Source organism: Sturnus vulgaris, chromosome 5 (assembly GCF_052056855.1).
Source record: "Sturnus vulgaris isolate bStuVul1 chromosome 5, bStuVul1.hap1, whole genome shotgun sequence".
Lineage (NCBI taxonomy): Eukaryota > Metazoa > Chordata > Aves > Passeriformes > Sturnidae > Sturnus > Sturnus vulgaris.
The window spans coordinates 67460960-67473354 of record NC_142247.1 but is presented as its reverse complement, the minus strand read 5'-3'; the positions used below and the strand labels follow the sequence as shown (position 1 = coordinate 67473354).

The following is a 12395-nucleotide window of genomic DNA, read 5'->3' as shown; positions in this document are numbered from 1 at the left end:
ATATGGAATGCATTGGGATTTCGAGGCATTTGTTCAAGAGTAAGACTAAGGAAACAAAGTTATTACAGGACCTCATATTTTAGGAAGCCTGAATGTTTAGTGTATTCCACAGCAAGTCAGGACTTCCAGTACATTATCAGGAATTTTTATTATTCAACTAGTGCCAGTGCTGTTATGCTGATATTCAATGAAACTCCCCCAACTTTACTCCAGACCAAATGGGTTCTGCTCAGATTTAAAATTCCACCATGCAGAAGTTTTCTCTAACAGCTGCCAACAATGGATATGAAAAGGAACCAAGCTGGGAAGACACCAATCGTAAGGATCCAGTCTGAGTCTGGGGCATACAAGGATTTATTAATCTGTATCAGCGTGAGATTACAATCCTTTAGGAACAGTTGCATCCTACTCGTCAGTGGTATTTAGAGAAGTGGGCCATCACTGAAACAGAATATATGGGAGACACAATGGGACAAAGTGTTCTCATTTGCATTGATCCAAAATTGGCAGAACTCCATAAGCTTTAGCCTGTCCATTGAAAGTTTAATAAAAAGCATGCTTTAAATGTCACAAAGGGAAAAAAAACCAACACAAAACAAAATAAAACTCCTGTTCTGCCTTTTTCAAAAAAAATATACACAGAAAGTTTCAAGTTTTCTTTTTTAGGAACTGGCTGTTGGGGACGAGATTATGGCTATGGATAGAAATCTTCCTAAGTATTGTATGTACTAAAATTCTTTCCCCTTCACATAAATCCAGTCCATGCTAAGCATTTCAGTAACTTCTTCACCTTTATAAACAATGGGAAGAATTTTAGCATGCAAGAAAACTAAGAAATATTATCCTAACTGATAAGCCTGATCAAGCAGTAAGTCTGATAAGCAAAGGTAAATCTTGCTTTCTGATGGACAGATAAGCACAGAAATGATGCTCAAAAAAAGGACCTATTAGAACATGCAAAACACAGCAGAGAGAGGTCTTTGTTTCTTACATGGCCGCTTTTTATAATTTTGTGTGGTGAAGACAAAGATCGGATTTTTTTGGGCATTCTACTTAAGTTGTAATTAACGTTCAATCTTTTCAGTAAGTCATAAAACATCATGAACTTGTTTACTACTATAATCCCGTGAAATGATATAAACGAAAACTAGAATGAGATGTGCCCATATCAATGCAGAATCTGCATCTCCTGGTTTTGCAAAGGAATTCCAACTACGCTGTCAAGAGGCCAATTTACATCTGTAGCCAAACCGGCGCTGGCAAACAAAAAGCATTTTCTAGATTACTTCAACTAACAATGGCCAGGTGGGGCGGAACATTGTAACTCTTTGTGAATGAATACATACAAATACTATCAGTCAGCTGGTACAAGAAGTAGCTGGTAGCTTGTTTTACAAGAGTAAAACACTCCACCACGCCCAAAGGCACAACCAAGAATAAAGAGACTTCAAAAGAGGGGGAAAAAAATAGGGTGGGGGAAATATAGGCTTTTCCGACCGGAATCTTTTATTTTGGGAAAACAGAGCATAGCTCTAGTGCAGAAAATCCTGGTACCGCTCCAAGATCAAACCCCTGAGCGTGGCAGAGTCGAACATTTCAGACTCCACTTGCCCTAAGCAACCTCAAATCACAACTCTCGCTGCGAAAAAAAAAAATAAATTATGAAACAAAACAGATAAAACCCACTCAGGATACCCCAAGCGCAGACCCAGCGAGAGGAAATCGAGAAATTCAAACGCGATGCTGCAGGTGGCCTCACATTACAAACATCCAGGTATTGTGGGAGAGAGTTAAAACCCGAAAAAAGAAAAAAATTTAAAATAATAAAGCATAATAAACAAACGCGCTGCCCTCCTAAGGGAGCCAGCTTTGGCGATTTCCAGGGCCGGCCCGTCCGTCCGCTTCCCAATTTCCCTGCGCGCAGCGCTCCCGACGCCCGGCAGTTCCCCGGGCAGGCGGGGAGCCGCGGCCCAGGGCTGGCCCAGGGCTCTGCCAGGAGAGCAGCCGGCAGGAGGCAGCGGCCCAGCCCCTGCCCCGGCACTGCCCCCCGGGGCGGCGGCTCCGGGCCCGCCTCAGCTCCCGCTGCCCCGCGGCCGCCAGCGCCGCCATTTGGCCCCGGGCGGCCGCCGCCATTTTCCCGTGCCCTCACGGGCAGCGGCGCTGAACGGCCCCGCCGCGGGCTCCGCCGCCCGCCCGGCCCTGCCCGCCCGGCCGGCAGCCCGGCCCGAGCGCGCCCAGCCGCAGGCCCGCACACGGCCGCTCCCCGCCCCGTCCCCTCCCCTCCGCCCGCGGCCGCCGCCGCTGCCCGGAGCTCCCGGCCCTGCCATCCCGCAGGGCCCCGCGCACTTACTTCCTGTTTTGGGTCCGGGCACTTGAGAAACCAGGATGGAGACTCCCAAGTACCAGGATGGAGGCGCCGGGCGGCGGCGGGCTGCGAGCGGGGGAGGCGGAGGCGGCGGCGGGGCGAGGCGCTGCGAGCCCGCCGGAAGGGCCCGCGCCCGCCCGCCCGGCGCTTCCGCCCGCCCGCCCGGCGCCACAAAGCGCACGGAGCCGGGCCGGGAGCGCCGGCGGCGCCACAAAGCGCACGGTGCCTTCCCCGCCCCGCTGAGGGGCCCCGGGGACAGACCCCCCTGAACATCCACACGGCTTCCGCCGCGGAGCCACGGAATCGATTAGGTTGGGAAAGAACTCGGAAACCATCGAGCCCAACCTACAACCGAATACCACCACCCTGTCAACCCGATTATGGCACTGAGTGCCACATCCAGACTTGCCTTAAACATCTCTAGCGATGGTGACTCCACCACTTCCCTGGGCAGCCCATTCCAATGTTTAATCAATGAATGTGAATCAGTGTCTAATCAATGGCCACACTTACGATGAAGGCTCTGGAGCATCTCTCATATGAGGAGAGACTGTGGGAGGTGAGCCTTTATAATCTGGAGAAAACTGGGAGGGAATCTCAACGTGTATAAATATCTCAAAGGTGGCTGCCAAGAGGATGGTGCCGGACATTTTTTGGTGGTAGTAGGATGAAGAGTAGTGGCCATAAGCTAAAACACAGAAACTTTCACCTCAACATGAGGAGCAACTTCTTTACAATGAAAGTGGCAGAGTGCTGAAACAGGCTGCCCAGGGAAGTAGTGGAATCTTCTCTGGAGACATTCCAACCCCACCTGGATGCATTCCTGTGTAACCTGCTCTGGGTGACCCTGCCTTGGCAGGGGGGTTGAACTGGATGGTCTCCAGAGGTCCCTTCGAATCCTAACCATTCTGTGACTGGGGTCACTTTTCATTTCCCTCCTGCCCAATAACCTCACAAAACCAAGGCATATTATCAAAAATTATCCACAAAGCCAAGAATAAACAAGCATATAGTGGTGCCCAGCATGTGGTGCTTGCTGCCCTGTGGAATGAGTGCCTGTGGGTGCCATGATCCTTGGCAAACTGAGCTGAGCCCCTCACAGGCAAACCGGACACATAAGGGCAAGAGGGTGCATGGCATCCCCTGCCTGCCATTTTTTGTCTAAAAACCTCATTGCTTTTCTACCACAAAGCCTCTTTTTGGCCAATTCCCTTACGTGTGAATAGCTGTATCCTCCCCAAACTTTGGGAGCTTTAAAAAGTGTCCTCATGGGAAGACAGGGCAGCTTAGGGGAAGAGACATTGCACATAAAAATGGTGGTAAAAGTATGGAGATTAAATGTGGAGCTGGTACAAGAAGGTAACAGGTTTAAGGAGCTGAAAGCAGGATTTATAGCACCTGTTTTGTTCAAAGCAAACTGACATTAACTCTGGTCTATGTGTACTTGGTATTTCTGGACATCAAAACTCAGGAATCTCGGGTTCCACACCGAGTAGTTGACTTCCAGGGAAAAAATTTAAGTGCCTGGTACCCTTAGGCATTAATTGGCCAAAGTAGAGACACAATTTGCTATTCTAGGGTTGCATACAACTATTGGACTCACCAGCCATGATCTCTTGCAGTTTTTTTCCCCCAGTTTTTTGCAGCAAATGAAGCACGAACATTTGCCTTCCTTGAAGCATGTCTCTATTTTTATGTTGTTTTGTTGATGGTGGTTTTTTGTTTCTGTTTGGTTTTTGGGTTTTGTTTGCCTGCTTTGCTTGGCTTTGCTTTGCTTTCAAGGCAGCTATGGGCTTGCTTTGAAAATAACAGGATACCACTTCCTTGAGCTGTACCAAAATGCTTCATTAGGAGGCTGTGTTCAGACTGCAGGAGACAATACTGAAATTTCCTATAAGCCTTTTCACCACGTGAAAATTTCTAAAAAGACCTTGTGCAGTAAGCAGCAAACATGAAGAGGACTCTTTCCATAAATTAGTTTACCCTTTGTCATCCCTTAAGTTATGAGCCTTCTCCATGCTGGATATAAAGCATTTCTCTTTACTATATTTTTATCTTACTTATCTGGATGTACCTTGTAGAAAACATGATTTACCTGCAAAATCTGTACCTCCTTTTACATAGTGGTGTTGTTCTGGGACGTATCATAGCCACATATAAAGATGATAAGCTGTGAAGTGGCAGCATGTTGAGGACTGGGCCACTGGAAATTTTATGCCACCATTTTAGTCACAGATCTGCAAGACTTTGTTCAGAGTTTGGGATGATGACCTCTGTTTGGGCCCTATTCCCTGTTTTTGCAATAGAAAGAATATAATTTTCCTCACATATATGTGCTGTAACCACAGTTAGGAACATTATGTTAGGTTCAAGGTATATGTAGATAAAATTATGGCTGGAATTCTCTGGTGTTTCAGGAACAGGACAAAATCTTACTCTTATAAGGTCCTCTTGTTCCACAGAGCAAATGAGGGTCATGAATCCTGAGTTATCCCATGCTAGTGGAACAATTACATGCATCTATACCTATTTAACTTGATGAAAGACTCAAACACAGAGTTTGCTACAGACCTAACCATTTCATTTTTAGATTAAGATAGCTTTTCACTCACATTGAGTTTTCTTCCAGAGGCCCTGTGCTCCTGATAGCCACCAGGTGTCCCTACTACCATGTGCTCCAGACCCACCAGTTGCATCCCAGAGATGGAATGTCTCTTCCTCTGCTCCAATTAAAGCCCGATTAGCATTGCTCTGTAGGTACAGCAGACTCACTCCTCGTCGAGCATTTGGGGAAAAGTGAGACTGTGGTGCTGCTTGATAAAGCAAAGATATGGGAAGGAGGATCGACGTGCTGATGACTCACCATAAATCCTGAAGGCAAAGTGTGAATTTAATAATCCCAAATCTGATTGCATGGGTGGTGACAGAAATCTTGGCACAGATCCTTTTTGGTAGCAGAAGAAATAAAGTTTTAGTCTGCAAGATTCAGGGGAAGAAATGCAAAACACAGAAGTTAGAAAAGGCCTTGATTCCTCTTTGTTTATGAGATTTTTCATATTTACGTAGATTTCTATCTGTATAGATATGTATCTAATTACATATGGGTACAGCAAATCTATTCATATCCGTATAGATATGTGTCTAATTACATATGGGTGCAGCAAATATATTCATTACTCATTGACAGAAAAGATAGTTAATATAAAAATAAACAATCTAGTATTTATATAACACTTGTTCATTTGTATGCTCACAGTTTGGTAGGGGCTGGCTATAGAGAATTGCTCAGGCTCTGAAGAGCTGCCATGAAAGAGAGAGATGCAGAGAAGGAGTAACAGAGCACTGGTGGCAGTTTGTGTGTGTTCTTTGCAGAGCAGATCTCCTGTAAGAAATATTATTACTTTGTGGTCTGACCTAGGAAGAATCCTATAAAGAGCACTCACTCATTCTGAGACCTTGTCTTTGATGACAATCTCGTAATTTCCTGACCACCTATAAAGTCTCTATGTATTCATTTTGAGTGCCTGCTCTGTCACTTACCCTCTGTCAGAGTCCTGGAAAATGTTAGAGGATGGCAATGTATTCAGGACCCTCAATTCTCAGTCTGCAGAGCTGGGAATGAGTGCATTGTAATTCTTTTTTCCTGAAACCTGTGCTGAGACACGTGAATTCTGATGGCAGTCAGTGCAGGCTGCACACCTCCATACCTGGTTGCTCTCTCCATACCTTGGGGCCATTGCAGTAGCAATCCCTCTGAACCCAGTTGAAGACTAGGAATGGTTCCATTGATCTGGCTAAATGTGGAGAAGAAAAAGGATCAGAATTCCAGAGACAGTGAGCAGAGGACAAGGTCTACATGGATCTGAGCTGCCAGCAACATTGGGATGAGCCATTCTTCCTGCTGTTGAGTTTAGCAGGAAGACAGCTGTGCAATTCAGAGTATCCGTAAGGATTTAGTGTTTGGAGGGGATGTCCGAGAAAACAGGAAGGAGGCTCTGGTTTCTGTAAGATGGGTGTATGGACAGCAGAAGAGGAGAAGGAATGAGACTTCACAGCATCACTGGCAGAAGAGAAGGGAGAGAAAAGGACAGAGCAGATGGGAGAAGCAGATGGATCCCAGCTGGGAGTGCTTTACTGTGATCTACTGAAATCAAAGGCGCTGATGGCAGCGTGTCGTGGGCAGAGTGGGAGCTTCAGACAAAGTTCATTAGAGAAGCCCTCCCGTTGAGTCATGAGGTGCAGAGAGGACGCCCCTTGCTTTCTAAAGTCCTGCTTAGAGAGGAGCCTGAGTGCAGCTGAATCCAGTCTGAGCCCCAGACTTTGTCAACAGTTTATGTGTAAAGGTTTATTTAGGTGTAATCGAACCTTTATACAACTTTGTCCCACAGGATTAAGGATGGCAAACCAGATGTATTTATATAAATATATATCATTTATTATGGTTATGATTAGACAAAAAGATCTTAATCAGAATTTTTTAGCAGACAGTACAGGAGCTATAACGATTATAACATACTGCACTAAGAAGCGATATTGAAGCAATTACATTAAAGCAATTTTATTAAAGCAATTGTATTAAAGCTAGCAAGAGCAAGTATTAAGTAGAGATTTATGTTACTCATCCACACCAATGACCATGGGCAGATTTCTTTCTCTCAGCCTCGAGGAATAACCATTAGGGGCATCCCCACTAAAGGGAGGAATCTCCACACATACACCCCAAGAAGAGGTATGTTATAAGACCCCAGTGTTAAAATTTGGAACTGGGTTTTATTGTAAAGTGATTCACTATCAGTCATATGTTTCCAGGCCAGCTGTGTCAGCTCAGCACCCCTAGGTGTATGATCAGTAGTAGCACTTGTTTGTTCTTTTTTTGCCAGGTCTACCACATCTTTATCTCACTATCAGGATGTTTAACTTTGAGATTGATGTGTCGTACAGGTTTCAGCACTAATCAGCACTAAAAGCAGCATGAGGTTCCCTTCTTCATTTACCTCTAATAACTTTGGAACTAGAGCATTGTTCCAGTTATTTTTCTCATTCCAGGCAAAGCATCCTGCTACACAGAGGGAGCCATGAGGAGAGGGTACAAATGTAGTTTTTTTCTGTGGGAGGGAACAGGTAAGAGTGGACAGGTGCTTTCTGCATGGCATTGTGCACAGGCTGTGTGTGCAGGAGCCATGGGTGGACAGGGGGACTGCAGCTGTGTAGGGGAGGGAAGGACAACCAGAGGGCAAAGAGCTGCTTCCTTGGCCTATGTCACCCACAAAACCCCAGTAAATGAATGGTCATAATCTTGAACTCTGATCAATTCAAGCTGTGGGAGGAGAGTGATGTATTCTACACTGGAAAAACTTGTCCTGTATTGGAGCTGCATGTTGATTTGGCTTTTATGTAGGTTCAGCTTTTTTGGATTTTTTGCTCAATACTGGATTATCGTGAAAGCAATGACAAACCTCTTGTGAATTTGAAGGGGACAGAGTGTTTCTTAGGGAAAATGTGCCATTTATGGTGTAATTCTACTCTTTGCTGGCAGATGGTGCTGTGATATATCCAGGAGCTAGGAACCAGCTTTTTCAACTTCGAAGGGATGTGAGCAAACAGCATCTCTTTTATATTTTCATTCGAGTTTGCTCCTAAATTTGTTTTACTACGAAATGAAATTCTTCCCCTCTTTCTTGTTCTGCTTCCAACTTCAACTATGTAAGCAGATCAGCCAGTTTTGGTTTTGCCTCTTTGGATTATCACAGAGCTGGCAGGAAAAATGCAACTCCAAACCAAAATCATTCCACTGGAAGAAAATCTATTAGTGGCAATATTTCCCACAATTTAAGGTTTTCTTATGTTTATAAATCTAGCCTTTCAGGCCCATGCTGGTCTTGCAGTCTCCCTTTGACAGCAGTCTGAAGTTTCTGTCAATAGATATACCTGAGACACAACCTAAACAACCTCTGAGAGTCACTTCTGCCCTAGTTTTTAATGTTTCTTTTTATGTCACATGCTTGATACTGTGATCCATTGCTGATTGTTTTTTCTTGCAATGTATGGTGTGATTAAAGGTTTCTCTCAGTGGTTTCTTTCTGGGAAACAAAAAACCCCAGAACCAACCCAAATGTTTTATATTGGAAAAAAACAAAAGAATATTTGAAAGAATTAGTAAAGGATGGGATCAGCCTATTTAATATCTAAATTTAGATGTCTAAAAAATTGCTGAAAAATTAGGGATAGATCTCATATGCTTTCTGGAACTGCTGTCCAAGAGGTGCATAAACACTTCTTTTGCTCGAGAGGTTCGTGGAGCACCCATATTCTCAGAGGGTGGCTGAAAGTGCTAGAGCTAAAGGCCAGAAGCACCAAGAAAAAGAAAGAACTTATTCCTGCAGCCAGCACACTTGGAGCCAGACAAGTATTTGTGTCATTTGCCTCAGGTTTTTCCTGTGAGAGTGTAATCTGAAAGTCCAGGGAGCTGAGTATGGGACTCGTGTTTTATCCTTCCCAGCTGAGCATCAGGCTTCCTACCCTGGGTTCATGTCATGCTCTCTGTAAGAAGAGAAGGAGCAGATCCCCCCCACCACCTCTGCTAGAATGCAGCATGACTCAAACTATCTGGGTTAAGAAAAATGTCCAAAATAGGTAATTTTTTGCTGGTTTTCTGCTTTGCCCTGGAACTTTCCAATGACCCAGTTTCCAGCATAAACCCATAAATTTGTTAAAAAGTCAAAGACAAGAGCTGTAGGATGTGAGCAGAAGTGATTGCAGGGAGACATCTCTCTGGGTGGCTTCACTGCTGAGGAGAACATGCCCGTGGACCTGTACTCCACAATGAGGAGGAGTCTGGACAGAAGCCTGCCAGCTCCTGGGGAAGGAATTGTGCCAGAAACTCTTATGCAAAAAGAAGTGAGCACCTTTTTTCCCTTTTAATGAGAAAACAGTCCATCAGGGACCACTTCTGAGGTGATGCCCAGTTGGATGAGTCCTCTTAGAATGTATGTGCCTAAAATTTTCTGTGGATGCTTTACATTCAAGAAGAGACAGAGGTAAACTTAGGGAGACAAAGTTATCCTCCTGAAGTCTTCAGAGCACTTTTCTATCTCCTCCAACGCCTTGAGAAATGTTTCCATTTGCATCAGAAGGACCAAGGAGAGGTCCCTGATGCTTAAGCACATCTGAACCTCAGGCAGTATTTTCCAAACTCAGCACTTCATAAATAACATCAATAACATCAGTCCAATCCTGCATGGCCAAGTTCTTCAAATACATTTATCTTGCTAATGGTAATTCCACCTGAACTCACAAAGAATCATTGGGTCTCAGTCCAAGATTATACCCAGTGCCCAGTTGTTCCAGTGGTGATTTAAGTGGGAGTGCCCATGTGCCTTTTCCTGGGATCTCTCATGTTCTCAGCAAGGCTCAAACATTCCAGGTGCTCTGTAGAGTGGATTTCTGTGCCCAGGTGCCCATGCACTCATGTGGGGAAGTATGAGTGTAAATATGAGTGTGAGAAGTTTGCCTCTTGGAAAATCCATGTCAGGGTAGAACTTGAAACCCGAACCACAACAGGTTTGTTTTTTTTTCCTATTAGACTTGCAAAAACTAGTGAGAATAATCTTCCAAAGCAATTAAAGCAGTAAAACAAATTTGACAATTTAAAAGGCAGTGGTCAGGATAGCATTATCCATTTCCAAAAGTTATATATTTCTGGACCTCAAACAGGGCTTTATTTCCCTGTGATTTAGCAGAAATATGTTTTACATTCTAATCTGATTTCCTAGGCTAAAGAAGAAGTGACTAAATGAGCTGATAATACCTGGCAGCTGTCAAACGACTTTTTGCCATCTAGAGAGAAACAGAGGAACATATGTTCTGATCTCCTGCTACTTAAGTTAGAGGATGAAAGAAATAGAAGGGGTTTAAGTTGGAAATGAGATCATGCATTATGCCCTTCGGACAGCATGTAATCTGGCTAATGGCAGCACAGAGTTATATAAATAACTTCATTAAAATGAACTTGTTTTAAATGAGCTAAATAAATCAGACTCATTTGTCAAAGAGCTGGCATGAAATAATCAGGTTAATTTAAATCTGCTCGCTGGGGGGATGATTCCTGAATTTGTTCCACCAGTGAGACTGCCATCAGCAGCTTCAGTCACCAGTGGGAGCCCTGAGCCCAATGTGAAAAATGCAGACTGGGCTTCCACATTTGCCATTTCAGAAGCCCCTCTCTTGTGTCTGTAGCAGTCTCTAGGGTCCCATAGCTGAAGGTGTGTGTTCCAGGGCATTTAAAGCATTGTCCAAGACCAACCACATCTAAATCCTTCTCTGGTGGCTGGAAGCTGTTTAGCCCTGTAGGCTGTTCTCTGCTGTCTGCTCTCTGCCTCAGAATGAGTGGTAAAATGAATTTTAACCGATTGCTTTTGGCACCTGCCTTGATGGGAGAACTATGTGATGCCTCAGGTCTTTTTCTCACAATTAATTCAATGCTTTGTGTCTAAATTTTCCCTTTTCTCATTATCCCATTCATATCCTCATTCCTTTGCAGAGGTCAGAAGGATAAATCTAGTTCTTCAGGCTATAGGTGGACTTGCTCCTCTGTGGTCTGAACATCCCTTACCTTTGCAGGGATGAATATTTACCTACTGTAAACTCACTCCACTGCAGGAGTCAGTCAGACTGTGCAGAATTAGACCAGCTAAGGATGTGAATCTGTAGGGAGTGAATGAGTAGGAAGATTGTCCCAGATACAGGCTGTCTGTCTGTCCTTGGTAGTTTACTGAAAAGCTCAGGTTTTAACTTGTGCTCCAATGTAAGAAGAATTTCTCATATGCCATCATCACCTTTACCAGATGACCAATTTTCTCTTTGTTTAATTTTGGATACTTTTCTTTTACATAGTAGAGAGAAAGTATGAGAAGATAGATCTCATGGAAAATGAGTTTATAATCAGCATTTACAGACAGGAACATTTCAAACAAAGGAGTGAGAAATCAATTTTTTGTGTTTATGTCCAGGATCACAGTTGTGTGTACAGCACATTGTGCTCCTACACAGCAAATCTGCCCTGAAGCGCCTGTAGCTGACAGCTATGGATTTATCAAATGAGAAACTGGACTGTGAATTCAACTTTCAGGAATAAAAAGCCTTTCAGCTCTTTAATACCTCTCAATCCTGCCCTTTGGTTGTGCTCCAGCACAGGTGAAGGGTTGTGTGAACATCAGACTGCAAGACAAATTCTTTGTTCCCAGAGCACTGATTAATCCAGCTTGGTTGCTGGTAGCAACCTCTGGGCTATTCTAGCCCTGTGAGATGAAAATTACTTTGGGGATCTGTTCACAGGTGGATACTCCAACCTCACCCCCTCCTCTTGTTTCAGCAGGTGTGTGGCATCCTCCCCAAGGACTGTCCTAATCACAGCTTGTCCTCCAGTCCACTGGTCAGTACCTGTAGACCAGTGCCTGGCTGTGCTTCCCTTGGTACACCCTGGCCCTATAGGGTTTGGGTTGTTGTTTTCAACAATTTGGGAACTTGGGAAAGTTCCCAAAGCCATGCAGTCACCATCCACCTCCGAGTGGGGTCAGATCAGGAGCAAGTGCTGGACAGAAGCTAAAATGCCTTCCTGGGGGCTGGGATAGAGGGGAGCGTGACAAATTGATCCCCAGCTATGAGCTGCAGGAATCAGTCCACAACAGCTCAAAAAGGGATTGAACTAAGAAATTCTAGACTTGTTCCCGGGGTTTTACCATTGGCTGAGATTCCCTCTTCCCCCAGGTCTGAGTTACAGGACAGCTTTCTCCTCTGACAGCTATTACACAAATGTCAGCTCACCCGGGGCCAGCACATTTGTGCAAATCACATTGAAAACAAACAGCAGCTGTATGTGTGGGGCCAGAGGTTGCAGTGCAGTGGTGTTTGGGATGTGATGCTGGAGGATGTGCTAATCCCTTAGTAAATGTCAGAGTGCTGCTGCACTGAGGATTGGATCATGTCCAAGCAGAAAACTTTGCTTCGAGCTTGCAAATGATTTGTGAGTTTC

General features: G+C 44.6%; 1 protein-coding gene across 2 annotated transcripts in view; it reads right to left on the bottom strand.

The window, feature by feature from the left end:
- The window catches only part of DMTF1 (cyclin D binding myb like transcription factor 1), a 28507-nt gene extending 25992 nt beyond the window's left edge, over positions 1-2515 (bottom strand). Inside the window, exon 1 of one of the 2 annotated variants that reach the window (XM_014883112.2) lies at positions 2351-2515. The gene's annotated coding sequence lies outside the window, so the exon portion shown is untranslated. The remainder of the gene's footprint in view (positions 1-2350) is intronic. The other variant, XM_014883111.2, reaches the window with a different exon arrangement.
- Between the last annotated feature and the right edge of the window lie 9880 nt (positions 2516-12395).